Source organism: Macaca fascicularis, chromosome X, assembly GCF_037993035.2.
Source record: "Macaca fascicularis isolate 582-1 chromosome X, T2T-MFA8v1.1".
Classification (NCBI taxonomy): domain Eukaryota; kingdom Metazoa; phylum Chordata; class Mammalia; order Primates; family Cercopithecidae; genus Macaca; species Macaca fascicularis.
The window spans coordinates 153,789,766-153,809,747 of NC_088395.1; the positions used below are offsets into that span (position 1 = coordinate 153,789,766).

Here is a 19,982-nt window from a genome sequence, read left to right on the forward strand (position 1 = left end):
GTTTCATATATGCCGAGTCCATTCCCACCTCACCAACAGTGCCCTAGCTTGACCCTCTGCCTCAACTTCTCTGCCCTCTGATCTTCACATAGCAGGCTCCATCTTGTCTTTCAGAATTCAGCTCAAATGTCCCTTCCTCTGAAAGGCAAAAATCTGACCCGATCTGACATTAGGCTACTTAGAGTTTATATTTATCTTACTCAGTGTGATATTATAGCTAAGTTGAGAACTCTGATTTCCTATTTCCTATATCAGTGCTATTTCCATTATAATGTGCTACCACCTAATAGATACTGGCGTGTGCCTGGGGTATCTTGCAAGAGAAATTGTCTTGCATGATTTGTCTAACAGAAAAGCAAGCCAAAAGACGCCAACTCTCTTAATCTTCACAGTTCCCTTAATGTACTCAAAAGATGAAGAGAAGAGTTATACAGCTCTTTCTTGACTTTCAAACTATATTTCCATAAACCTATCACAAGTTGAAAATATTATAAGTGGAAAATGCACTTAATATGCCTCATATACCAAACATCATGGCTTAGCCAGAACACTTACATTAGCCTATAGTTGGGCAAAAGTATCTGGCAACACAGTCCACTGTCGAGTATCAATTGTTTACCTTCATGATTACATAGCTGACTAGAAGCTGTGGCTTGCTGCTGCTTCCAGCATTATCAGGGAGCATCACACAGCATGTCACTAGCACAAGAAATATTTAAACTTCTAAGTACAGTTTCTGCTAAATGTGTATCACTTTCACATCATCCTGAAGCAGACAAATCTTAAATTGATTTTAAGTTGAGGGCTTTCTGTAGTTCCAAGAGGTGATTTAGGAATAGGGGAGAGAGTAAGGAGGATATGAGAATTTAGAGCAAATGCTATGCAGTTTTCTCTTTATTTTGTCAACATCTATAGTGGTGGGGGAGATCAGATTTGTAACTGAAGAGTCACAATTTGTAACTAAAAAGTTACAAATTGTGTTGTCTTTGTTTTCTGTTGCTTATAACAGAATACCTAAAACTGAGTAATTTATAAAGAAAATGAATTTATTTCTTACAGTTATGGAGGCTAATAAGCCAAAAGTCAAGGGGCCACATTTGGTGAGGGCCTTCTTGCCGGTGGGGACTCTGCAGAGTCCCAAGGTGGTGAAGGGCATCCCATGGTGAGGGGCCTAAGTGGCCCAGCTCAAGTCTCTCTTCCTCTTCTTAATAAAGCCACCAGTTCCCCTCCCATGATAACCCATTAATCCATTTACCCATCGATCTCCGAATGAATTAATCCATGAAGGCAGAGCCCTCATGACCCAATCACCTATTAAAGAACCCAACTCTCAATACTGCCACATTGCGGATTAACTTTCAACATGACTTTTGGAAGGGACAGGAACTCAAACCATTGCATGTGCACATGAAACTAAGGAGAGGAAGTGCCACCCAATCTCCCTTGATAACAGGGAGGTGTCATCATAAATTAGTCTGGAGCAGTATTTGAGAATTAGATGGATTTTAGCATCAGGGAAAGGTAGAGTCATTTTTCCCTAGCTGGCTGACTCTCTATATCAGTTCTTCACCAGGGAGAATACCCTAGTCTTTCCTCTCCTCATCCCACTGCTTTTCTCTTCTAAATTAAAGTTCAGGTCTAATCCTTATAAAGCTCCTACTATTCCTGGTCCAGAAATCTAGAAAGAGAATTATGAACGAACAATCATCAGTGATGGGGCAGGTTGGAGACATGGACAGAATATACGCAGTCCTCCCACCTATGACAATGCTTCAGAGGTTTCTGAGCAGAGGAAACATTCTAAGGTACAAAGACAGAACACAAGCTGTTGTCCTACGAGAGGGTGAGCAACAGAATAAATAAATACATTCTACTGATGATAATAACAATAAGGACAGCTACTGTTGATTGAGCATCTACTGGGTACCTGTCAGGTTCTGTGGTTAGTGCTTTACACATAGTATGTAATTTTATTACCCTTGTAATAACCCCAGGGATCAGATACGGCTTATCAGGAAAACAGAGCTACTCTTTATTTCAGATGGAAATGTTGAATACAGAGAATTAGAAGCTTCTCAACCTTTGGAAATGCTAGGGGGTGAAAGTCAGGAAGGCCACTTTTCATAAATCCAAAAGAGAGAGAACCCAAGAAGGTCACTGTGATGATCTCAGCTGCTGTAGTTTCCAGAGGAGCTATTGGGGTCAAGCAAAGGAAAGATGCTGCAAATGAACCAGCTTTCTTTTCTCTTTTGCCTTTCAAAACTCATATAAGTCCCACTCACTGGCAGATTTAACCCAGAGTCATGCTGGAAAAAGATTCTGTGAAATGTTCCTCCAGATTTCTCCCCTGTGAGACAGAGAAATTTTAGAGAAAGTTGGGGATGATGCTTGGTAGACAACAATCCAACTCACTTATAGGCATCTCGATCCGTATTTACAGATGAGAAAACTGAGTAGATTTCCAAGGTCACACAGCTGAAAAGTAGTAGAAGTAAGCCCAAGCTCTGCTGACTTTGTCAAGCTGACTTTTCCAAAGAGAAGACTAGACAGTCTTGTTTGCTAAGACCTCAATATCAGAGGCTGTGGGAACCCCAAAAAGGAAAAAAATACATTCCATTCTCTCAAGGATCTTGGTCTTGTGAAGTTGTGGAGAAAGAAAACTGAATTAGAAACATGGCAAAGTAGGATGCAAGTTCAAAGGAATGAAGATTTTTTGTGAAATGTGAGTTTTCTTTAGTCAAGCTAAACACAGGGTAATTATATGTGCCTGTTTCCCAGGATAATACTGGTATATATCTATTCTAGAGTTTAGCCTTTGTCCTGGTGATTTCTTTTAGTGAAGAAATAATAAATAAATATTATTCATAGTTGTATTAAAATGTATTAGGATGTGTTTGGTATCCTCTATGAATCCAGCTTCTGCTGTGTTTTCCTCGGGTAGTGCAAGAGAGGAATATATGTGCAGAGCACAGAATTCTCACCTTAACACACTGTTAAATCTAAAACACGATCATCTCTGCTTATCCATGACTAACACTTCCCTTTCAAGGAAACCCTGCAGCACACTTACTGCTAAAACGAAGTGCTCTCTGACATGAGGTGCTAAAGATAGCTACCTCCTCTGGTTTCAAATGGTATAGTACAACTATTTATTTCTGTTGATCTAGCTGACCATTGTATGTAGCAACCCAGTTGTGCTGTGGTCCAAGTCTTGACGTGTAAGTTGCTCAAAGCAGGATATGTTAGGTGTGCATAAAATATGTGTGAGAATCAGTGACAGCAGTCTTGCCATAGAACATATGGAAAGTTATCTGATCACTCTTGCTACTGTGGATCTGTCCTTTGTTATGCGGTGTAAATGTACAATAATTTATTTTATTGTTTGACAATGTTGCTTTTTATTTCACAATAACCCCTTGGGAAATAATACACTCAAAAATAGAATTTCATATTTGATGAAAAATTAAGTACCAGATTTCCATTTTTCAAGAAAATTGAGGATGAGTGGGAAATAGGCACAAAATGCTTACTGACAATTACAGTCCGCCATGGGAGACAAAGTGATATCAATGGCCACCTGACAACCAGAAGACACAAATAGGATGAGTGCATCAGTATCTACTTCAAAAGCTAGTGGGTATTTTAAGAAGACTCTGCCCAAAGAAGACATGTAGCTGCAGAAGGTAGGTATACATATCCCTCTGTGAAGCATGACTTTCATTTAGATCATTAGACTGTTCTTAATTAATGTAACTCATTTTTCATTCCCAATTTTCTAGTGCTTTGAGGAAAAGTAAAGGTACAGCTGTTAATGTGTTGGTTCCATTAGCAGGAGAACTTCTCAAAGAATTAAAAGATGCTAGATGAATCTGGGTCATTCGAAGTTTCAAATAGAATATCCAAAAATTATTTGATTTCTTTCATCAAATTCATGGAGTCAGTGTAAAACTTTGGAAGTTAATGATGGAGAAATACCTGACTTTATTGTGAATTTATGGCAAATTCAATTAATTTCAACATTTATTTCAACATTGAAGATAAAATATTTGCTTTTGAAGTACCGATACTAATATGGAATATAGGTGGAGCACTATATTACTGTAAAAATATTGTTTTTACTAATTTAAGAAGAAACCAAGGAAGCAAAAATGAACTTTGTTGTGCACATACAATTAATATGTACCTAAAGAAGTTGGATGTCTCTCATTGAAATAGAAGCTGTACTTGTTAAGATGTACAAATATTTTATATATACACAGTTACATAAGTCAACTACATTTTCAACAAGAAGCTAATTTGAATACCAAAAATTTGGCCTAAAATATTTACAAAATTAAATACGAAAAAATAAGAATTGAGAGTATCCTTTATTTAGCAGAAGTTTCTCTGAACTGACCAGAAACCTCAGCACCTATGGAAATTGTATTTTCTCCACTACAATTATTATTGTGACCCACAGAAAAGAGATCATTAAAGATGTCAGTAGGACCCTCTCTTCATTCCCTGCCTCTGGCCTTCTTAGCTCATTTGCTTCAGTCTTCTTTTGCTACAAACTCTCTGTCTTCATATAACAAAAATCATGGCAACCAATGTTCCTAAGTTTTCTATCTCATACCTTCAGCCATTAGGTGATTTTCTGAATTTCAAATCTAAACATCTAAGACAGTGGATTCATTGGTAAAGATTAGGCATGTACTTCTGGTCACTCAACACAGGATGTCATTGCACAGCCATGTGGAGGGCTGTGAAAGAGGTGTTCCCAGAAAAGGAGCCTTTAGGTATCCAGTATACTACATAGGTGTTCAGTATACTGCAGACCACAGTGCCATTCCCAGATATAGGGAAATCAGGAGGAGGAGCTGGTTTGAGATTGATGGGGAGACGATAAATATTTTGCCCATTCCAACTATTTATTACTAAATTTTTCAGACATATAAATGAATTCCACAATGATACAATTAGCAACTCTTTATAGGAGCCATCTAGATTCAATAATTTTTAATGTTTTGTTATATTTGCATTAAGTTCCAATGTGTTTTTTTTGTGTGTGTGTGTGGGTGTGTGTGTGCGGGTGTGTGTGTGTGTGTGTGTGACATCATGGCACTTTACTCCTCAATATTTCAGCATGTATCTTGTAAGAATAAAGATATTTTCTTACAAATCTATAATACCATTATCACACCTAAAAATTAACGATTGTCCCCTAACGTCATATTTAATCCACATTCAAATGTATTCAACAATGTCTTCTATAGCCATTTTTAAAACACAGATCCAATCAAGTATGATTTTATGTTTAGATATGGACTTTAAGATAACTGTTCAAATTTAGATGTTCAGCAGACAGGTGTAAATGCATGCCTGGAGTTCAAAAGACAGTTGACAGTAATTAGAAAGGACATTAGAGAATGACAGGTTTCCACAAGAGAGAAGGGAAAAAAGATGAGAAACTAGTGAATTGAATATCAGTGAATTAAAGGAAGGGAAGAAGTGGCTAAGAGTACTAAACACTGCAAATCAGATTAGGTCTGAGGAAAAATGCCTTGACTTGGCAAGTCAGATCCAATGGGGAGCAGTTTTACTAACAGAGGAAGTTAAATTATAAGGAGTTTAGTACAAGTAGTTATGAAGAACTGGAACTGCAAGTACAGTCTCCTGTCTAGAAGTTTCAAGTTGAAAGAGAGTGAAGAGGTTAGATGGAACAGAAGTTCTTGACTTTTCCACCACAATGAGCGCTTTTCATTTTTCTCTACCCACCCCAGCACCATATCCTGGAGGCAATGTTTTAAAAGACAGTTTATTAATAGTGGAGTTCATAATTTTTCTTAATCAGGATTAGCTTTCCATTAGAAGTCCTAAAAATCACAGATTAGAGTTCCCTTGAAGAAAAGGATCAGTAGACAGTATAATGAGCCTTGCCAAAAGAAAAATATGTTTTTCTCCAAGACACAAAGGAATGAAGAGAGAGACAAAGAAATGCTGAGGTAGAGAGGGTGCTTGGAGAGACAAATGTTGTACGCCATAAGCAGGAGAGAAAAGAACTTGAGGGAACACTAGTCAGAGGACCTCAAGTTAAGTCATGTGATGAGAGCAGGGAAGGCAGGGATGCACTGGAAACTTGAAATATGTAGAAAAGAACTAGAATAGCTGCTGAGTCAACTCTAAGAGAGTAGAAAGATTGGTAAAGTAGCCTGTTTTAATTCAACTACGATTCATTGAGCACTTATGCTCCAGGCATTCTGACAGACACTAGGTTCCAAAGATACACAGTCCAGATTACCCCTCCTTTCTAACAAGTACCTTCCTACGTGACAACACACTCTTCTGCTTTTTCTCCTGCTTCTTTTCCCTCCTTCTCAATCCCCTTTGAGAACTCCTTTACTTCTGCAGTTTCCTTAAAATTTAAGTCTTAAATAATACTGGACACCAGGTTTCTGTCATAGGCCACCTTCTCTTCTCACTTCATACATTGTCTTTAGGTAATCACATACACTCATACTGCTTCAAGTAGAAACTTTCTATTGTTGACTGCCAAACCTGTCTCCAGTCGTCTCTCAAGGGCCAGACTCATATGTAGTGAAGGGAAACAAATGGATACTTAAAATCAAAACTAACTGTGGCCATTTCCTTTCTAGGAGGCATCATTCATATCACTGGCAAAATAACTCTCTATACTCCTCCCAGGATCTATATATCTCTACCCACAAGAAATATGCCATTGCTATCAGAGTGCATTAATGAATCTTTTGATATGCAAAGACAGTTTGAGCAAAGGAAGTATAAAGAAATTAATTGCATGATACAGTGGGAGGTTTTGCTTTCCTTTCCTTTGTTTTGCTTTTGTTTGTTTGTTCCTATTGCTAGAAGGGAAACAGGCAAGGAGAGAGGGCAAAGCAATTCAGGAGGAGGCTAGAGCCCAGGTTGGCAGAAATGGCTCCTCAAGAACAAATATGATGGTTACTCATTTATAAATTGTACTTAATTGCTGCTACCCAAACTTCTTTCATCTCTGTACATCATGAGTGAAGCCCTGCTGCATACACAATGGCCTTGTGTGATTGGGTTTTTGGTTTGGGTTTTGTGAAAATTAAGGGAAAGAAACTGAATTCAACAGCTGGGTTGATGTGGCACAAAACAAGAATGAGGAGATGCTCCATCAACTAACTGAACAGAGGCCAGAAATGAGGTTTATAGGCAATGAGTGAAAACATTAATCACCCCCTCAAGAATCTGTAAGACTTTGGGAAGGAAGTGAAGTTCTCACTATCTCTGGGTTGAGATTTCAATCATTTCCATTTAAACTTCAAAGGCAGTATAGCTCAGCAAACCCTGGATATACACAAATCCAACTGACTACAGGATATCCCCACTTGGATACTGCCGAAGAGACATCAGTTGCAGCATGGCCACACCAGACTTCATGTTCTCACACTCACCCCCGCAAACTGTTCCACCTGCAATTTTCTGTATGTTAGTGAAAGGCAGGTATCACTGTTCACCCAGTTATCCACATCACTTCTCCGTATCCCTGTCCCCTTATGTTGTATCAATCACTAAGGCTTATTGGTTTTTACCTCCTAAATATCTATCAAATTCTGCCTCCCACCCTTCACTCCCTTGCTTCAGGCCACCAGTGTCCCCAGCCAAGGCCTCATCTCATGGCCTCAATTCTCACTCTCCCACATTCCCTTCTGTATGCAGAAGCCAAAGTGATTTTTCCAAAATGCAGCCAGATCATGTTACTCACTCCCCTGCATAAAACCTTTTAATGGTCTCTTATTGTCGTTGGGATAAAATAAAGTCCAACTTCCTTAGGTCCTTTTTGATCTATTCCTATTGGCCTCTCTACCTTTATCATGGTTCCCTCTTTCACTGGTACTTTTTACTTCTATTGCACAGAACTACTTTTAGTTCCAGGACTACTTCATACTCTCCTTTTCACCTCTTGCATTTTGCACAGGCTGCTTCCTCTGAAATAGCTGCTGTGTCAACTATAAGAGAGTAGAAGTCAGATTAGCAAGGTTGCCTGTTTCAGCCTAGATGCCATTTCTCCCAAGAAGACTTCCCTGACTGTCCCTTTAACTAGTCCAGGTTATGTGGCTCTCCTGAAGGTTTTCTTAGCACCTTGTGCTTCCTCTATCATGTTCCTTACTGCACTCGCATTAATTCCCTGTTTATTTGTTTATCTCTCTTACCAGCTTGTAAGCTCCAGGAGAGCAGGGATCATGTCTGTCCATCTGGTTCACAGCTATATCCCTACTATATAGCACAAATCCTGGCTTATAAAAGCCGATAAATAAAATCTTTACTAAATGAATAACTAATGTGCATGAAGCATCTTGCAGTTTATGAAGTGCCTTATCTCATTTTAACTTCACCACCCTGTGAAAAAGATACTGTCATCACCTCAAAGCACAGTTCTATGTTGTTTTATATTTAAGTTCAACATAGACTACATTTGTGAAGTTTTATTTAATTTAGGCAAGTGCTATCTAAAACATTAATAAGATTTTTAGACAATTTTACAAGAAATTAGCCTTATATCAATCTTTCAAAAATAGTGTAATAACTAACTGCTAATAAAGTGTCCCATATAGGAAAGGTTACCCTGTTAGATGTCCTTTAATAAATATAGGACATTCTGCTGTGCAGAGCAGAATATTTTTGCATTCATAAATGTTGTGCTAAAGTCTCACAAAACACTTAATACTCTTAAGTGGATTAAACATGCCTCCTATGATCTGATTTGTACAGTGAATGTGCCAAGCAAAACCTTTTTCCATAGAGAGATCAGATTGTAAACTTCAGTTGAACTCTGATGAAATTGTCATAAATTCCAAACTAGAAGATGCCAAATTCATGACACTTTGCTTTAAGCTCTTCTCGGGGAAGGGCCAACCAATCTTTGCAGACGTTTTCAATGTATCAACAGTGTTCTAAAATCAGACTTTTTAATATAGTAGCCGTTAGACACATGTAGAAGAGCACTTGAAATGTAGCTAGTGAGAATGAGGAATTGGATGTTTAATTTCACACGCCTTTAAGTAATTTAAATTTACAAACTGAAGCAGTGTGATTTTTATATTGATTATATGCTAAAATGAAAATATTTTGGATATGCTGAGTTAACCAAAATATTAAACTATTACAATTACTTTTGTCTACTTCTAGTTTTCTTAATGTGACTACTATAAAATTTAAAATACCATAATGGTCCATATTACATTTCTATTGGGCTTCACTGTTCTAAAACATGCTCTAATATGCAATCAGATAGGGGAAAGACATGTACAATTTATGTAAAATGGTACTGATAATTTTATAATACTGTGTTATTTATCACTGATAGGAAGCTAAACTCTTTGAAGTAGATGGTTTCCTAACATCTAGAAAATGATAATGTCATTTTCTAGACCCGTGGTAATGTCATGCTATAAAGCATATTCTGGGAAAGGGTAACTGAGCATTTACTCAATTATACTACCACATTACTTATCCAGATTTGTATTTTCTTCAAAGAAGCAGAAGTTGTTTGATTTTTGTAGCTGTTGTTTTTTGTTTGTTGGTTGTTGGTTTTTATGTCTGAAATCTTACCTGGAATTGCAATGCATACAATGATGTAAAAGGATACTGCTCTGGTTAAAATGGAAGTAAAGATTCTAGAACTGTCATCATTGGTATCCCTCTGCCACAACCCATGACGCTAACACTGCAACCTAAAACCACACACATACACACACACACACGCTGCTCTCTCTCTTCTTGGTGGCCTCTGACACCTCTTCAGAATGCAGGACTCTGCAATAATAAATAGTGTGACCAACACTGCTTTAGAACACAGCCTAGAATCAAGAAGGAAACAAAGAGAGGCTCTGAGCATTCAAATGAGGTGTGTCAACATTCAGATACTCCCACTCCCACACTTCTCTTCATTAGTGCTCTCAGCCACCTTATAAAATCTGTTCATTCCCTCTTCTTGCATACATTTTTTTTAGACAGAATCTTGCTCTGTCACCCAGTCTGGAGTGGAGTGGCATAATCTTGGTTCACAGCAACCTCTGCCTCTTGGGCTCAAGCAATTCTCACACTTCAGCCTCCCGAGTAGCTGGGACTACAGGCACATGCACCACCACATTTGGCTATTTTTTGTATTTTTTGTAGAGACAGGGTTTCACCATGTTGCCCAGGCCAGTCTGAAACTGCTGAGCTCAATCGATCCACCTATCTCTGTCTCCCAAAGTGCTGGGATTACAAGTATGAGCCACCATGCCCAGCCTTCTTGCATACACAGTTCTAACATGCTTGGTTATAGTTTCTCAACATAAACATGAGCTGTAGGAAATAAAAAGATGGGCCTCGTAGAATGATGGATGTGGGGAGTGTGAGGGGATTGTGCAAAGAGAAGGAGAAAGAGGGAAGAGATTATTGGAACAAACAGGAACAGTGGTAGTTCTAAGTAATGAAAGCAACACAGAGAAAGAACTTTCCAAAGCAGGTACCAGAATTCATGTAGAGTGACAGACTGGGACCAGTGAGTATTCAGTGGTACAATCTCAGCTCACTGCAACATCTGCCTCCCGCCTCTCGGGTTCAAGAGATTCTCCTGCCTCAGCCACTGGATTAGCTGGGACTACAGGTGTGTGCCACCAAACCCAGCTAATTTTTCTATTTTTAGTAAGACAGGGTTTCACCATGTTAGCCAGCCTGGTCTCGAACTCCTGACCTCAGGTGATCCACCTGCCTCGGGCTCCCAAAGTGTCCCATACTTCTTAATAGTTCCTCAGGACAGCTCTGTGCCAGGACACAATAAAATCATTGATGCTCATATTCACCCTGAAGCTTTGAAGAAAGAACCAGTCTGGATTATTGTGTTCAATGAAGAAGGTGGAGGAGTATACAATTCATTCAAGCAGATAGCCATAAAATAGGCTAAAATAAACCAAACTTTGATATTTAAAGGATAGCATCCAGCCACCTAAATAGCTCAGATATGTGAAATAGCTCATTTTGTACCAGAGATTGACATATTAGGTGTTCTGAGGAAGGAGGGGAACCCCCATGGATTGCAACATATAACTAACATACATCTCCAAACAAGCAACATGTGCTTGAAAGTATTTCATGCCTGTGGACTGTAAAACTTGGAAAACAAACAGGTTTCCTCTTGTAATTCATCTATCTCATGTAGATATAAACCGAGTCTGTGTTCTGGCAAGCATTTCCTAAATTAAAGCAATTGTCTGGGAGCTGTCACAGCGGTCTCATGTAATATAACAGACATCTTTCAAGGCTAGTTAGGTAAGGGGAAGATGGGAGCAATCATACAAGGCCCAACAGGGAGACCATTTGAGAACAGAAAAACACACACAGGAAAAGTAATAGTAGCTTCCTTGTTGAGACAAAATCATTACGGGTTCTTACCTTCAGCCGTGGAGCACAGCAGACCCCCACAGCTGTTGGCATAGAAGGAATGTATTCAAGATGCAAAGTATCCTTCAGACGGTGCTTACTGTTCTTTCCCACTGGGAGTGTCCTGAACATGTAGGTGCTGTTACACAACCTTTGATATGACTCAGAAGTGAACAGTAAGAGACCTTGGCATTTCTCTTTTGCTAGGTAGCTAGCATTCAAAACATCTCAGGTGTCATGATATAAACAGGAAAGAATACATTGGGTAGAAAGGTGTTGGCACATAATGAGACACATTAGTTTGATTCCTTAATAAAGCTGCTATTGTTTTGATTATGACCACCATAGCATCATAAGAAAAGTGTTATTATATGGCTTCTGTGGTTACAATAATGTTCCTCTCACATACAGTTCAAATGCCCTATGTAGTATGTTTATAGAATACATGCAACTATCAAGGTAAACCCTTCCTTATGGCAGGAAGTTCATCAGACTAGGATACAGGTGATATGTTGTGCATCTTTGGGTAGGTTAGTTTTCCAGTATAGTTTCAGTAAAATGAGAAGATTCAACACAGTAACCTGTAAGTGTCTCCTGTTATGATTCTAACAAAACCGAGAATATAGTGCACAAAAATACCTTTATGACTAGCATTAGGCAGAACTTGTGGAACCCTCATGTTCATGGGTATGCCATTATCCCCCTGACACCCTTTCAGTCACTAAAACTACTGTTGCTGCATGGTGTTTGCTTGGAGTGTGTAGGACAAAATGTTCTTTGTAATTGATGGTAGTAGGTTTGCTGGATGTCTAGATGTGGTTGGTAATATGCCAACTTTTAATGGACTGTCCAATTGTCCTGATGCATTTTATGAAAAGATTAGGAACATCTTGATTTATAATGCCTGCCACATTTCCCTTCCCTTGGAGCCCCCTCAGTTACCTCATTTGGGGGCAGTCTTACTTTCCTTGAGACTCACGTCTCAATCATTAATTCATATAGGTCAAGCACAAACTGCCACAAGTATCTTTCGCCTCAATCCTCAGTTCATTTCCTGTTGTCACCAAGCATGATTCACATATAAGGAAACTTCATTTTGTCATTCATATATTTCAACTCTTTTTTTTAAGTTTTTTTTTTTTTTTTACTTTAAGTTCTAGAGTACATGTGCACAACGTGCAGATTTGTTACATACGTATACATGTGCCATGTTGGTGTGCTGCACCCATTAACTCATCATTTACATTAGGTATATCTCCTAATGCTATCCCTCCCCCCTCCCCACAATAGGACCTGATGTGTGATGTTTCCCTTCCTGTGTCCAAGTGATCTCATTGTTCAATTCCCACCTATGAGTGAGAACATGCGATGTTTAGTTTTCTGTTCTTGCAATAGTTTGCTGAGAATGATGGCTTCCAGCTGCATCCATGTCCCTACAAAGGACACAAACTCATCCTTTTTTATGACTGCATAGTATTCCATGGTGTATATGTGCCACATTTTCTTAATCCAGTCTGTCATTGATGGACATTTAGGTTGGTTCTAAGTCTTTGCTATTGTGTATACTGCCGCAATAAACATACGTGTGCATGTGTCTTTATAGCAGCATAATTTATAATCCTTTGGGTACATCCCCAGTAATGGGATGGCTGGGTCAAATGGTATTTCTAGTTCTAGATCCCTGAGGAATCGCCATACTGTTTTCCACAATGGTTGAAGTAGTTTACAGTCCCACCAACAGTGTAAAAGCATTCCTATTTCTCCACATCCTCTCCAGCACCTGTTGTTTCCTGATGTTTTTAATGATTGCCATTCTAACTGGTGTGAGATGGTATCTCATTGTGGTTTTGATTTGCATTTCTCTGATGGCAAGTGATGATGAGCATTTTTAATGTGTCTGTTGGCTGTATGAAGGTCTTCTTTTGAGAAGTGTCTGTTCATATCCTTTGCCCACTTTTTGATGGGGTTGTTTATTTTTTTCTTGTAAATTTGATTGAGTTCTTTATAGGTTCTGGATATTAGCCCTTTGTCAGATGAGTAGATTGCAAACATTTTCTCCCATTCTGTAGGTTGCCAGTTCACTCTTTATCGCCCTCTGGAACTGAGCAATTTCATTGTATGATACAAAAGTACAAAAAAAAAAAACAGTTAATTAAATGCTTATTCCATTGAAGATACCAAGATACCTGATACCAGTTTACATAAACACTCATTTCTGATTAAAAGTTTATTTTAATGACAACAAGTTGGAGAAATCTTTCCTTGGTCTTCCCCTGAATTGATTGGCTCTACCAAATTTCCAAACACTTGGTGGTGCTCAAGAGAGATTTCACCCTTGCTGCCAAAATTCATCTGAAAGCTTGCGTTTCCTATGCACTGATGCACGCTGCTCTTACTGTTTTTCAATTCCAAATATAAACCTCTATAAATACTTGCCTATCTTCAGATATCCTGCACATAGCAGATATAAATAATCAGTTGGTATTAATCAAATAATCAGTGAGAATCTCACACTGAATAAATAGGCCCACGGGGGGGGGTTAACCACTTGAAAAACTGCCTTCACTCTTTCACTCAACTAAATTTCCATTTTATAAATTATTAATATTAAATTCATTAATTATTTTTAATACATATGTTCAAAGAAGTCACAATTTACAAAAGCTATTACCATTTTACAGATGAAGAAATTAAGGCACAGAGAGGTGGCAATTTATTCAATGTCTTAATGTTTAATTTCTTTTGTACCTGTAGCAGCACTTTCTACTACTTTCAGTAACTTAATAAGTCACAGCATGAAGTCACATTGGATCATTTAGATTCTTTTGTTATTCCAAAGCCAAGCCATGGACTGAAGTAAAGGGAAGAGACTTTACACCCCCCCACCTTTTTTTTTTTTTTTTTTTTGAGACAGAGTCTCCCTCTGTCACCTAGGCTGGAGTGCAGTGGCACAATCTCAGCTCACTGTAATATCTGCCTCCTGGGCTCAAGTGATCCTCCTGCCTCAGTCTTGTGAGTAGCTGGAATTAGAGGTTTGCGCCATCACACCCGGCTAAGTTTTTAGTAGAGATAGGGTTTCTCCATGTTGTGCAGGCTTGTCTCAAACTCCTGGCCTCAAATGATCCGCCCACCTCAGCTTCCCAAAGTGCTGGGATTACAGGTATGAGCCACTGTGCCTGGCCTATCTCCCTTTTCTTTAGCCCTACCTTCTCCAATGCTACCAAAATCATATTTGTGTTTTCCAGTGCATTTTAATTTACAATGAATTTTGTCTGTCATTTCCAAATCTACTTTTCCTAAAGCCCTAAAATGCATTTCTACGTGTTTCGTGGGACTTTTTATCTCTTTTAACAAATGGTTTATTATTAAGCAAGAAAACAGAAAATACAAAGAAGCAAAAATAAAAATAATCCATAATCCCACTACATCTGGAATTAACACTGCTTACATTAGCAAAGTTTCTGAGGGTGAGTTGAGTCATTGTCAGTCTGTCCTCTAGTTATCAATAGCAGGGTCTTTAAATCCATATACACTAATCTATCAAAAATTAACACCTAACCAATCACCTTTCTAATACTTGACAGTACCTAGCTTATTTCTGTCTCGGGATTTTTGCCCCAGCTTTTCCCTCTGCCTGAGATACTTCTCTTACACCTTCTCATGCTGGTTCTTTCCTGTCTTTTCAGGTTTCTGCTCCTTCAGAAGAATCTTCCCTTACCAACTTCCTCACATTAGAACCCAGTCACTTTCAATAATATCACCTTATTTTATTTTCAAGGCACTTATCACAGCCTGATAGTCTTTTTTCAATTATTTAGTGCTTTATTGTCTCTTTCCTTAAGTAAGCTCCATGAAGACAGAGATCGTATGTGTCTTGTTCACCATGAGGTTCCCCAACATGTAGCATAGTGCTTGGCACATATTAGGTAATGGTTTGAAAGAATAAATGAGCCATGGAAGACATGTACTTGGGGTTGCACTGAATGATCTGTGCCCCCTAAGGTCATCTCTTGTAGCCAATAGCACAGGAGTACCTGTGAAGTCTATGGTTTTGTTTTTTTTTTTTTTTTTTTTTTTTTTTTTTTGTTTTTGTTTTTTTTTTTTTTGTTTTTTGGCTATTTTATTTTTAGTCCTTGGAAGCTTGTTTCAAGAAAAAGACACCATATCATAAACATCAGATATCAGTTCACTGACATGAAATTATTAACCATACAACTTTCAAATGGAATCTCAAGTACTTCCAGTAAACATTCAGTTAAGATTTTGACAAGTATTTTCATCCTGCAATCTGTCTCATACTATCAAAAAAAAGTCTGACTATAATGTAATAGAACTGAGGTTTTAAGTACCACACAAGTCCAGGAACACACAAATGAATGTCATTCCCTTTCACGCAGCCACCACTGAAAAGCACAGTTGCTTTTACCCTCAGACATCTTGTAAACTCCTATTTAGGGACACTCGCTCAAGAGGAACCAGCCGCGCAGCCCACTTGTAGTCAAAGGCAGCGCAGGTTGGTCCTGCTGTCGCTGAATTCTCAGGGCTCAGCCCCCAGGGCTTTTATAAAGGGATCTCAAAAGCCCAAACTCCCTTCCGTATTATTAAGGCTTGCCCCCATTGTGGGTCCAAAGAAGACACCCTCTACTAGATTTGAGTAGAGTTCCAACAGAATTCAACCAGGCGGTCTCCGTGTGCTGTTGCTTCCCTGCAGGAATGATCTGGACCTCCCAGCAGGACCGCACTGGAGAAACCTACCTGCGACGTGGGCGTGGAGTCTGCCTGCTCACAGATCTGGCTCCTCACTGTGCAGTCACACCGCCTACCACCCACCTGGTGTCGGGGTTGAACACACACTCTGGGCTAGTGGACGATCAGGTTCTAGAAAAAATGCCAACCCGGAATCTTGTGGCACCAGTTCAAGCTGGGATGGAACAGGAGCAGGAGATATGAAATACCTCAGGCTCAGTGTGGCAGAGAGGGAGCCAAGCCCATCCCGGCCCCAAGGCCACCGATGAAATACAGTTCTTTATCAAGTGCTCTAGGTCTCCTGACCTAAAGAACTAACCCCTGCCCGCAAACACATCCCTATCTGCAAAAGGAGTAACAAAAACTCAAATATCATTACGTTCCTAAAAAAGGGAATGTTTTCAAGAAAAATAAAATAGAGGGGCCTTTTCGATTATAAAAGGCAGAACTTCCTTTGCTGGTTTTCTCCTTCCCAGTCACCTCCTGGGCGCAGCTCAGAGCAAGTTCACCCCGTGCTTCAGCAACTTCTGCTTGGCTTTGCCAGAGAGGTTGAAGGCGCCATCCTGAGGGTTTGGGAAGCCAGAGCTCCGTGCTGCAGGCGCCAGCTGCTGGAAATACGTCTCCTGGATGGGGTTGCAACAGGCGTACACGGCCGTGGAGGCGTTTCTGACGGTCATTTCATAAAGCGCGGGCAGCTGGGCAAACTCACTATGCATCAGGCTGACGGCCTGGAGGAAGCGGCGATCCTGCGGGGTGGTCACCTGCGGCAGGTTTGCCATCAGCAAGCTCTGAATGCGGTCGTAATGTGTGAAGTTGTAGGTGCTGCTCGTGGAGGCTGTCTCACCCCTGGGCAGCGTCTCTTTTAGGTGGACTTCCAGCCCATTCAGTGACGCCAGGCTGCTGTGGTACACTTCCTCTATGGCTGCGCTGTCTCCCAGCAGCGGCTCCTCGGCCAGCAGGGACAGCACCAGCCCTTTGACGCAGTGAGTGTAGAGGTTCATCCTCACGAGCTCCACGCAGGACTCTGCTGGTGTCAGCCCGGAGTTGATTCCATCTGCAGAGGGGCCAGCACCCTGACAGTTTGCTGAGCCTGAACTGCATTCCAGACCGGGGGCTGCGTGGCTTTCACAGAACCCATCAACATCTTGATCCAGGCCTTGTTCTCCTGTGGAAAGCTTGTTTCCTCTCTGCCCCGGATCTAAGCGAGGCAGTGACAAGCGCCTGCGGGTCCTTCTGGGGAGAGCGTCTGCTCTGGGAATGGGGACTTGGCTGCTATAGCCAGGACGGTCTTCAAGCTGCTCTTGGGCTCCAGGCTGGGTGAGCATCTCAGGAGCGGAGGGAGAGTGCAGGCTGCTGATGGCTATGTCCTCAGGAGGCGTGGGATTCAGGCTGCTGGAGGCGCTGAGAGATGCCTTGCAGTTAGGAGCCCTGCCATCTGGGACAGGCACATGTAGGAAGGCAAAATGACCTGAGGACGTGTCTACTTCCTGAGCCTCTAGAATGTGGATTTCAGACAAGTCAAGTTCCTCTTGGAGAAAGACTAGTTCCTTCCCCAGGGAGCAGCTAAGGCCAAGAACCTCGTCCCTAGCAGTGCTGTGCAGTCCTGTGGGCCTGATGCTCTCCAGATCATGGCCAGACAAGCATCCGTTCTCCTTCCTGCCATCTGGACAAGCTTCGTCAGGGGATGCGGGCTCTTGGGTGGTCGAGGCCATGGAATCCACATGGCCGGTGGCGTTTTCTTTCAGGGCAGATGTACTCCCACCCTTTGGATGGTGCTGGGCTGAACCATCCTGGAATCCTGCTGGAGATGCTGGAGACCTTGTCATCTGTTCCACCGGGAACTCATGGAGACTAATGGCTTCCTCTTTGGTCACAAAAACAGGGATAATCTGGACATTCGGGGGCAATGATGCTCCATGTTCCTGCGGGGCATCCCCTCCCATACGGAGTCTCTGCTCCTGAGGTGCTGTTCGGTGAAGCAGAACCTTGGCAGTGAGGGAGGGCGGGAGCTGAGTGCTGACAATCAGTCCTTTATAGAGGATACAGCCAGCGAGAATGTGAGGCGAGCGCTGGCAGGTCTGCAGAATGCGGGCTGCCTTCAGCAACAACAGGGGCTCCACCTCATAAGCTAGCGAAACAGGTCCATTGTAAAAATTAAAGAATCCAATTAGCTGATCCAGAAACCTCTTGCAGCTGACATCAGGGAGCTCCACAGCACAGCCCAGCACCCAAAGGTAATCTCCATCAACTTTTATGGCAAACTTCAGTTTTCTCAGACGAACAAGAGTAGGAGGAGAGTCAGAAATGTCAGAAACACAGCGGACGACTCCAGCAATCTGTCCACAAAGCAACTCCTGTTGGTCAAGCAGGGTCTGGGAAGGATAAAAATAACAAATGCCAGCTCTTGTTGGATCGCCTTCTTCCTTTACCTTGGAACCATCATAAAGAAAAAAATAATTCCACCTGGCACGAGGCTGACTTTGTCTCTGTGGAGGTGGAGGCGGCCATCTACTTTGCAGTCATCCTCATCCTCTTCATTTAGGTTTTCTTTTCCAGTATCAGTTCTTTCTCCCCAGCTGTTACCGTTCCTTTATCTCCCAATCCAGCGAATCTGGATGTGGCAGGTTTCAGTGTTTTCAGTCACCACTGCCACTTGGTTAGTTTTCACTCAGCATGGAAAGTACCACTTCCCTTCCTCGCAGGTTCTTTAGTTTCTTGTATATTTCTATGCCTCTTATAACTCAGGGAGAAACTATAACAAAGAGAGTCCTAGCAGAAAAGTCAAATTCATTCATCTGGTTTCCTGAGTGTCACTGTGGCTGTCTACAGAACCATCACTTCAAGCTCCTCTCTAGGAAAGCCAAACGTGGGAGATGCATGCTAGAGCTGGGGTTCTAAAGAAATTTCTAGCTTGTCCAGCTCAAACCCATCGTGAAGATTCTATTAAAAGTTTTGAAGTTTCCAGTTCAAACATCAGTGCCTTGGCTCGGAGTAGCCAGGCATCCCAGTGCTCGGGGTTCGGGACTCTGGAACAGAAATGTGGGCGGCAGCTGGACACCTGCGACTCCGGCCCCGTACCTGCGCGCGCGGCAGAGAGCCTATGGTTTTGAAAGCACTAACTGGTTCACACAGGTTTAAGCCTGTGACATTAGCCTTACTGGTATTATCACTGAGAATGTCATCGGTTTTCACTTTTACCTGAAACTATTGATAGACTTGGAAATATCTTGAATTTATTGAACACCACACAATATAGGTAACTTGAATAAATACAAATGGTGAAGTTTTCCTTTTATAGTACTTTATACTCAATTGAAATATAGGGGACTTATATAAGGCCATCCTCTTTGGACAAGCATGTTTCTCATAAGTAGTTACCATTTCTACACCATTTAATCAAGACCTACTATTATAATATAAGGTGAACATGAGATTCCATCCCTAAAACTGTACCTTAGGCTTAAATACTAGTGGTCAAACTAATGTTGATCTCTAAACAAACAGGTACTCCCCCAATTCTTCTTCCTTCAGAAGGTGAAAAGAAGAGCTTTTCGTATATAAAGTTCACTAGCCTAAATCCAATTCAATTTATGGAAAAGATGGGATAATTTTACCTTTGAGGTATATATTCAATTAGACTGTAATCATGTAAAAAGCAAACAGAACTTTCTTTAAAAGAAACAAAATTCTCACATTGTGGGTGGGAATTTGAGAATTATGCCTAACTTTCATGGGGGAAGTGGTCAATATTAATAAGCAATAATTGAAAGCCCAGACTTTAAAGTTAATAGTTCTGTCTCAAGTTTGTGAGCCACCACTTACTTGGT

At 40.7% G+C, this 19,982-nt stretch overlaps 1 pseudogene; it reads right to left on the reverse strand.

Moving 5' to 3' along the window:
• Positions 1–15,458: 15,458 nt before the first annotated feature.
• Positions 15,459–19,253, reverse strand: LOC135969307 (BLOC-3 complex member HPS4 pseudogene; annotated as a pseudogene).
• Positions 19,254–19,982: the final 729 nt, after the last annotated feature.